This window comes from Cornus florida, unplaced genomic scaffold (genome assembly GCF_030987335.1).
Source record: "Cornus florida cultivar Cherokee Brave unplaced genomic scaffold, ASM3098733v1 CherokeeBrave_3.0.0_Hap2_Chr03, whole genome shotgun sequence".
Lineage (NCBI taxonomy): Eukaryota > Viridiplantae > Streptophyta > Magnoliopsida > Cornales > Cornaceae > Cornus > Cornus florida.
Window position 1 is genome coordinate 83,369,088 of NW_026775573.1, and position 10,020 is coordinate 83,379,107.

The following is a 10,020-nucleotide window of genomic DNA, read 5'->3' on the forward strand; positions in this document are numbered from 1 at the left end:
CTTGAAAGCTACACGACATCCAAGGAATGCTAGGCGTTACGAACCAAGTCTTCGTACCTGAAATATGCCCCAGTATCATTGGGGTGAGTAACATAAAGCTACTCGTAGGAGATGAGCATGCATCGACCTAGCATTTTACAAATTTATCACCTTAAGGTGAAACATGCTAAAGGGGTTCATGCCACCTAACGTCTATATCGAAATGAGACTCAGGGAGCATCCTAAACTACCTTAGAGTGCTTCTAGCATAAATCACATCATCTATGCCATTTAAACAATATGGAAGCACGTTATACAAAGTAACAAGATATAGGTTCTTAAAGGTATTAACTTGCAATCTCGAATACAGAAACAACTAAAGTGATCATGTCACCTAACGTCTATGTTCTAAATAAGTCTAAGGAATCATCATAGGCCATGCTGAACAATCAAAACGCAAATTACATCTTCAATGCAGTCTAACCACATAAAAGCATATTATCCAAGGCAACAAAATACAATTTCTTAAAGCTATCAGCTTGGAATCTAAAGCACGAAAACAACAGAAGTGGGTCATGCCACCTAACGTCTATGTTATAAATGAATCAATAGGATCAATCCTAAGCTTTATTAGAACGTCAAAGCAAGATTTTCAATATCGATGCAATTTAACCAACATTGGAACTTCCAATACAACGCATAAAGCACAATTTCGCAAAGTTAACATCCTGTACCTTAAAATGGAATGAAAAATAAGAAACAACAAGTTACAACATCATCTAGTTATCAACTTGAAAATGAAATGCGAAATCAAACAAAGTGGATACTCGGACGTCACGCCGGATCAGACCGACAACATAGTTACTTTAGGGTTACTAGCCCATGGGTAACCTCCCTATGTGCGCACTAGACTATATAGAGGGACTATCCCCCGTACTAGAACCATGTCCTAGCCATAGTCAAACAACGACATCCCTAAGTTTCCAAAATCAACAAGTTGTGCAACAACGCATATATCAACAGGAATATGCAAGATAATCAACTATCTACTAAGCACAATCAAATTTGGAAACCTATACAATACATGCTCTAAATCCACAACAAATATGATATGATGAATGTCGAATCTTCAGTGTGTGATTCGTTACATGCTATACATGAAAGATGTTAAACATGAAGTGTGCAAATCATTACACAAGGCAACAATATATTCAATAAGGAAAACATATTCTCATGAATACAAACATAGCAACTATGTTATCCAATGTTCAAAACATAACCAAATGAATATACAACAAGTCTAAGTCCATGATTTGAATATAGAAACCATTTCTAAAACACAACTAGATCATGGAGTAAATTGATAGAATTTAAATAGATAAACACAATTAAATTCTCTAGATTTCTGATTCAATTTCAATTAACCTCAATTTAATACATGTTAAAGGGCATGGCAAGGTTATCACCTATATCCATTCTAAAACTCAATTAGGTTGTTAGAACAACAAAGTAGAACTTTAATTAAATCATGCTAATTTAAATCACAAGGTTCTAAAACAACTTCAGATAGTCCCAAATTAATATATACTAGTAAACAAGTCATGGCCAATATAAACATCAAGTTAAAACCTTAATTAAGCTAATAGGACCACAAAATAGATTTTAATTAATTCTTTTAATTAAAATCTTTAGATTTTCAAACTTAACCAAATGCTCTCAATTTAATATATCTTAGAGAATATGCCAATGACTAATGTAATATCATATTACAAGTTTATTTCATTCAATTTAAGACCATGTGACTTAACCTTTCACTAAAGTTAAATATAAATTAAAAGTTACAATTCTCATGCAATTAATCCCAATTTAATATATGTGAACAACTATACCTAAGCTTAATTTTCTAGCATGCCACAATTCAATTCCAAGTTGTATATCACCATGAGGATTAAATATTAAATAAGGAATTTAATTAAATGAAGGGTTTGAAAACCTAACCGAATATTCTAAATCAAATATATGTGAAGCTATATGGAATGTAAGTCAAGAATATCAAGTCAGAATTTAAATAGAGTGAATAGTTCAATCGGGGCAAATTAATTAATCAAATTAATTAATAATTACTAATTTTCAAAACACCTCCAATCACTATCAAATTCAACTATATTGGAGAGCATGCTAAGGCCTAATTTAATATGCTAACACATATTGATTTCAAGCTAGTTAAGGCCATGTGAATTAATCTTTCACCTAAGATAAATATTAAATAAAATCTTTAATACTTATTCAAATGTTCCAATTTTAATACACGACAATGAGCATATCAAGGGGCAATATAAAATTATGTTACATGCTTAAACCAAGTCATGAGCAACCGGGAGAATTAGATCCCGTATAAGAAAAATAAATAATAAAATCTCTAGATTTTATATTTAATCATGCAAACAAGTATTATAAGCATCACAAGCATGCTATATATTAAGAATTTAAACCTAGAACATCCCCTACCTCAATTTGAGATGAAAATCCCAAAGGCCCACCAAAATAAAAGTGCTCTGAATTCGACGATACCGAGAGGTTTTGTCGGGGACAACACCGTGAACAAGAATCCGCAAGAAGCCCCATGAAAATCATAACTTGACCTCAAAACCAAACTCAAAAAATGGTCAAAACTGAAATCTAATAAGGGGGAAAGGTAGAGCACGGCGAGGGGAACAACAAACGTTAAGGCCGAAGACTTTCCATCAAGGAAAAGTGAACCAAAAGAGGAGAGAGAAGATGGCAGCACCCCTTGGGCTGCCATGGGAGCTCCAGGTCATGCATGAAGAGGGGAGAAGATGAAAAATGAAATATCTCACCCCCCTTTTATAGAAATCTCAAAAAGTACCCCGAACGGGCCCCGCCTGGTCCGAAAAAGAAAAATTTGAGTAGACGCAGTCAAATGGCAAAACTTTGTGAATGAAAAAGATTCAAAATGATAAAATATGAACAACGGAAGAAACAGCGTCAAAAACTGAGTCCCGAGCAGAATGTTATTTCCAAAACAAGTTTGGCGCAAACCGGGGCCAGAACCTGAAACTGGAAAACATCGATCAGGAGGAAATTCCAAGAGTACATAACTTGACTAAATGTGAAAATGAATCCTATACGAGGATCTAGGCTCAAAACAAGACATTTTGCAATAACTTTCATTAATTGCACAATGGCCCCTCCAAAAAGTGAAAACTGCACTTATGGCCCAGAATGAAAATATTTTCAAAAAATATTTTCTTAAAAACTCCTGAAATAAAATATCTTCAAAAGATATTTACAAAAAACACCCCAAGAAAAGAAAATAATTTCAAAGAACTTTGCATCCATGCCCCTATGGACACCGGAGCAACTAGAGTACTTTCTTGCAAAAGTAAAGATACGTATTTCGAGGCAACCACTCAAGATGAAGGCACATGAAGTCAAAAACCAACTCCGAGCATGAGAATGAGGTTGTGCTAACAATGTGACAAATGGGGAAAAGACAGAATAGGGAAAAAGACGAAACAGGGAAAAGGACGAAAGACGCATAGTGTCCTAAAAGTGAAAATGCAGAAATGACTCGGTCCTCGAAGGAAGTTATCAATCCATAGAAAAGAGTCTCAGGAACCAATTCTGAGCACTCGAGATGACACTAAGCGACACGAAACAGAGCTCAGAAAAGAAAATTAAACGAAAAAAATTCTTTAGTAAAATTTTAAGAAAAAGGAAAGGAAGGCAAATGACCGGGTCGTTACATATATCCTAAACAAATCCTCCATGAGCAAAGATAATGTCTCGACCAAATCTCCCATCTAGAGATGCGAAACAAAGTTATTGCTCCAACACCTTCAGAAAATTCCTTTGACATAGCACCGTTTATCTACTATAAGAAATAACCACATGCTATAACTCCGTTATTAGTGCAATGTAGAACTGATACGAAACGCCAAAGTAAACACTACTAGAATTAGTGTCCACAAGTGAACGTGTTCTATCCACTACTCTTAATCCATATGGAATAAAAATTCCAACCAATGTTGGGAATTTCTACCCACCATCCTCTCCTGATTAGTCCTACTCCCATTTTGATATAGGAAGTGGCTAAAACCTCCTATGATATCCAAGTATTAATGTTCCACCTTGCTAATAGGTGATACTTTTGGAGACAGTTATGTACATGTCTCTATCCATACCGCACCAAAACTAACATTGTATGTCGTAATGCAACTCATAACCATTTGACTGCATCGTAAAATTTATGAATTTTACATCTCAGTCACTCCAACCTTCCTAGAATTATTAAGACAGCTACCAATCCTCCTTCAGTACCCTAAGCTCATCTGAGTAAGGTACTACCTCTTCCAAGGTCAGTTCCAATATTCTAAGTTGACCTCTTCAATTTCCTTAGGAATTACTGGTGTTATTTGTACGCATGCTAAAACTCAACTGATTGTGCAATACCCACTGAAGGTTCAATTACCATATCGATTGATAAGATCATCCTCCTCCCTATCACTTCCACCAGACGAAACTTAATGCAAAGTGTGAATCACCACATCTATCCATCTAAGTCGTCTTGTGATCCGTGCTATTCATATGAACTGATATCTTACCAGTTCCAAAATAGACAAAGGGAAGCTGATTTAATTTTATCAGTTAAGCAATATCCCAATTGTAATGACCCAGTCATTTTTCTTCCTTTCCTTTTTCTCAGATTTTTACGGATATTTTTTTTCCGTTGTCTTTTCTTTCTGTGTTCGATTATTCGTCTCTTGATATCATCACGAGTGCTTTGGAATGATTTTCGAGACTCTTTTCCTTTGATTGACAACTTCCTTTGAGGATTGTGTCATTTCCATATTTTTTATTTTTTTCCGGACACTATTCACTTTTCGTCTTTTTCTCGTTTATCATTTTTCCTTGCACAACCTCACTTTTTGTGTTCGGATTTGATTCTGGTTTTGCATGCATCCATGATATTTAAATTCCATGCCATGTGTATTTTTACTTTCTTAGAAAAGCATGTTAAGTGGTTACTTTTCTTGTAAAGGGTATGGATGCATAATTTTTTTTGTAATATCCTTAACTCGTGGGGTTGTAGTGTAATTAAATAAAGTAATTATTTTTCATCTTGGGGACCATTTTGTAATTTAATTTGGAAGATATTTTCAAAAAGGACCTTTTTGTAATTTTTAAAAAATGTGACAAGTGTCACATTCTCATGGTGCCACTTGTTGGCATTGGGGTGGAGTGACTTGGATGCATCATCTTGTGACATTTGGAGGGTGGAGATTCACCCACTTGTTGGCCTATGATTGGTGCACTTGTTGGCTTAGATGGTTGACAAGTGTAGGCTTGAGATTAAGCCTAGGAAGGAACCTTGGATTTGTGACAAGTGTAGGTTCACAATTAAATCATGCAATTATTTTTGGGCTACTTTAGGATTATGGTTTTAAAGAAGGGTTTCTTATGCAATTGACCAAACTTGTGTGTGTTGACCATGGTGTAAGATCACATAGTGAGTGAGGGATTTTTATTTCCTCCACTCACACTTCATTCATTGTTTTCATTATCTTCCTCACCAAAAACCCTAGCCTCCATGGATGAAGCTTAAAACCTTAAGCTTTGACTTTGATTTTTAAGAGCCTTCCAGTGATTTCCAAGCTTAACCTTGGGAATACTTTTTGTTCCCCTCATCCTCCTCTTCATAAACCTTGAAGGATTTGCCATTTTGTGTTGATTTGCCTTGGATTCAAGAGGACCAATCCTCTTGTGAGGTAGGGGGTGTTATAATTTATTTTTCTAAGCGGCTTTACTTGCTTTTGTATAAGATATAAGTTGTATTCATGTCTTTTGTAAATTTGAGAAATTAATGATGTAGCAAAGCTTGCATATAACTCATTTTAGACTTGGTATATGGCATGGCCATGACATGATCTTGGTTATATATTAAATTGGAATGATTTAAATGAGTTTTCAAATCTAGAGATTAAATGAATTTAATTTGATTTAAATTCTAGTTAATTGTGTTTTGCCTGTATTCCATTTTTGACTTGATATATAACATGACCATGACTTAGTCCTTGTTATATATTTATTTGGGATCATTTGAACAACTTTTGAAAAATTAGAGATTTAATTAATTTAAATGAATTAAAATCTACATGATGATGTCTTGCTCATTTTGCTCTTTTGATTTGATGTATGTAATGAACATGCTATGTTGTTTAACATATATTAATTTGAAATTATTTGGAATCGATTTGAAATCTAGAGACTTTCCATGATTAGGTTGAAAATCTCTTAAAATGTAGTATGTTTAATTACCTTATGAGCATGCTATTAACTTGATGTAGAATTAGTACTTGTGGCTCCTTAAATTGGTAATTAGACTTAGCATGATATAGAATATCATTGACTTGTAAAGCTTATTTAAATATACGTCTTGTGTAGGTATATAGCTTGTTAGAATATTACAATTGTTTACCTTGGAAGCTAGTTACTAAATTGAAGCTTATTAAGTACTTGTGGCTTAGGATGGTTATGTGACTCAATTGTTGTAAAATATTCTTGCTTTGTGTATAAATTGCATATTGAGGACATGACTTGTCATATGCTATTTAGACTTGAATTCTAGGATATTAATTGTGTGCATTCAACCTTACTTGTGCATGTGGTAACTTGCATTTGATTTTGTATAAGTTTTGAACTTATTAATTTTGGGAAGCTTGTGAGGACATAAATTATGTGATGGCTAGGGTTTGGTTCTAGTATGGAGACAAGAGTCTTCTAACTCATAAGTGCACACTAGGTGGTACCTTGTGGGTCGTAATTACCCGAAAATACTTGCTTGGTTTAGCGACCGCATGTCTTAGTCTTTCCACTATTTGTTTTCGCATTTAATTTCAAGTTGTTAATCATAGATTACTTGTAGCTTGAGAATTGAGGCTTACTTTGGGTATTTGAATCCTATTTAGTATACTTGAACTTGTATACTTGCTGTGTGAGAGTAGATTGCATTTAGTATACTTGTGCCATGTATACTTGTCTTATGCGTATCTTGTTTGGCTTAGTATACTTGTGTTTGTGTACTTCATTTACAAGTTTTCCATATTAAATGTATACTTGAATAAATATGCTTAGATGTTGCATAATTTGTTTTAATATGGTTTAGCATACTTGAAATGTATGCTTGAATGTCGTATAACATGTTTTGACTTTGTTTTGTATACTAGAGCATGTATACTTGTATGAGGTAGTTCATTTCAATTGCATGAGTAGCTTAGGATGATCCTTGAGTCATACTTTGACATAGACGTTAGGTGGCATGATCCTTTTGAATTGTTTCAAGTCAATGTAAAAATCTCTAAAGAAATCGAGTTATGCATGCTCATTCTCTACAAGTAAACTTGTTTACTCACCCCGAAATTACTGGGGGGGCTGTTTTAGGTACGAAGACTTGGTTCGTGATGTTCACCAATGCTTGGATGATTGTAGACTTGAAGGTTTTTAATTCTTGTAAAGGTTGGCTTGGAAAGCCACTTTTAGCCTCTTATGTCAAAATGTGTATATGTGATTCCAAATATGTAATGTGTACATGAGTACACTCTTTACAATGTATTTGACAAGTATGAGATGAGGCCGAAGGCCAATGACATGTAATTTGTATCCTATGTAATTTTTGACTTCATGGAATATTATGAAAATATTAAAAAATATTGAGTTATTGCTTCATCATGTTTGCACCGGGTGTGGGAATTCCATTTTGATTCTTCCATAGGGTCTCATTAATCATGTATGAAGTGTGGCCAAGGGCCAAATGGCATTTTAAGACCATTTCATAATTTTGAATTCCAAGTTTTCATTCCAAGTTCCATTTTTGTCATTTTGGCTGTTCGGGGGTTGGATTTTGCATCGGTTGTATTTTTAAGCTGTGGACCATTGTAGCATATCATATTAGGTAAGTTATGTCTGTGGGCATGATCGTTTCCGAGAAAATCTACTTCCTTGGTGAAATGAGCCTCTTATGGACTCATTTTGCCTTTTCATTGCACAATCTGATCTAGGGGCATTCTTGACTTTTTATTGTAGTTTTATTTTCTTCTTTTAGCATGGTTGAATAGAAAAAATGATTTTAGGAGAGTTTCTTCTTTGTGTTTTTCCATAAAATTTTGTCTTGGTACCGAAAATCATTCACGAAGTTCAGCTTTCAGTTTTGCATTTAGCAGCTTTTTGGACCCTTATGACCTGATTTCATGGAGGGGCATTTGGGGCATCTTACAGTGAGTTTTTTTCAATTCCTTTTGTCATGTCACGTAGAAAACTCAATTTTAAGGGGGATTTCTTCTTTGTGTTTTTCCAAAAAATGTCATCTTAGCCCTCAAAAATCCAATTTTTGACGAAAAACCACTTCTGCCAGGTTTCCTTGTTGACCCTTCTATTTTTTGCTTCGTAACCGGTTAGAAGGGGTCTCCTAAATGGTTAGATGTGCTTGGGTAGTGTTGTGGTCATGATTTTTGGCCTCCTAACCGGTTAGGAAGGTATGGTAACCGATTAGATGTTCTAGGGTTGGCTCCTTTTGACCTTTTTGCCCTTCTTCTTCCGTTAGTCATATCTTCTTCATTCGGACTCCTAATCAAATGATTCTTAAGTCTAAGTTCACTAATTTTTTGTTGTCTTTCCAAGGGTGTGCTTGGTAGAACCCACTTTCATGTTGGAAATGACCATTTTTCCTCTAGGTTCATTCTTGTCCATTTTTGAAACGCCGCTTCCGCATTTATTTCTTTTGGGTTCCGTGACCTCGTTGAGGGTCACATTGGTGTCTTAGAGACGTGTTATATCTCTAGAGACTGTTGTTTCATCTTTTACTTCCACATTCTGGATCTAGTTCAGGTCATCAAAGGACACACTAGGTTGAAAAATCCAGGGTTATCACACCAACCAGAATCCTGACCCTTGTATAGAATCAGCAACTCTCAACTTAATCCGTGGAAACTACTCTATCATTCCCACTCTAGTATGAGAAATGGCTGTAAGGATCTAACGATCTCTGATGGTCCATCTGGATTTTTTACTAGATATCAAACTTTGAGACAAAAACCACTGTGTCCCTCCTCCTGCCAATCCTCTAAACTTCTGATTCGTCCTGTAAAGCATCATAGTTCCTCCAGAATAAATAAAGAACTAAGAGTAGTAAACCCCAGTCCTTACATTCTCCTTCCAATTTATCCACAGAAAGAGCTGTTACTCTGGTACCACCAGCTGTCATCTGCACCCATTGTTGAATTTGGAGCATTGTTAAAAGCTGACCCTGCAACTAAATCCACACATTCTGATCCATGATAAACTTACCGATATAGACAGTCAATCGGTAATTCAATTTATCAAAAGTCAACTAACTACAACTTTTTCCACATACCTCTTCACCTTTTCTTTATTTGGGTGTTCGGTCTCACATTCGTGTCTTTGACATCCTACTTCTCTAATACAAGTAAGTGTCTATGAGACTTTCTATCTAACTGCGAAAGAATGTAGAATCTTTCCAACCTCCAAAAAGTCAATAATTTCTAAGCAACAACTATTTGTTGCGAACTGTGAGCTAAAAAAAATATTTCCATAATATTTGTGCAAATGAAGAGACTTTGCTTCCTCCTCGATATGCAACCCCGGCAACTCCTCCTAATAACACGCCCTCATGAACAAAATTCTTGATTAAGAATAGACAGATGACTAGTTAATCCGTCCACTATCCTCAGTCGATGTCATTCCCATATGTACTTAAACTAGTACAAAATCCTCCTGCTTACTTGGGAAAAACTTTTGAAATTTCCCAAAAAGATGTTCAGCAAAGTCAGTATCTCCGATAAATCATCGTGACGTTAAGGTATACCAAACTAATCTGGATTATTTGACTTGAACTGCTGGTTTAATTATCACATCCTAAAAACATACAATAAGTACGTATGTCTAGGTTCAATAGATTGGCAAAAATTATGTATATCTACCAAACCCTATGACCACATGCTCACC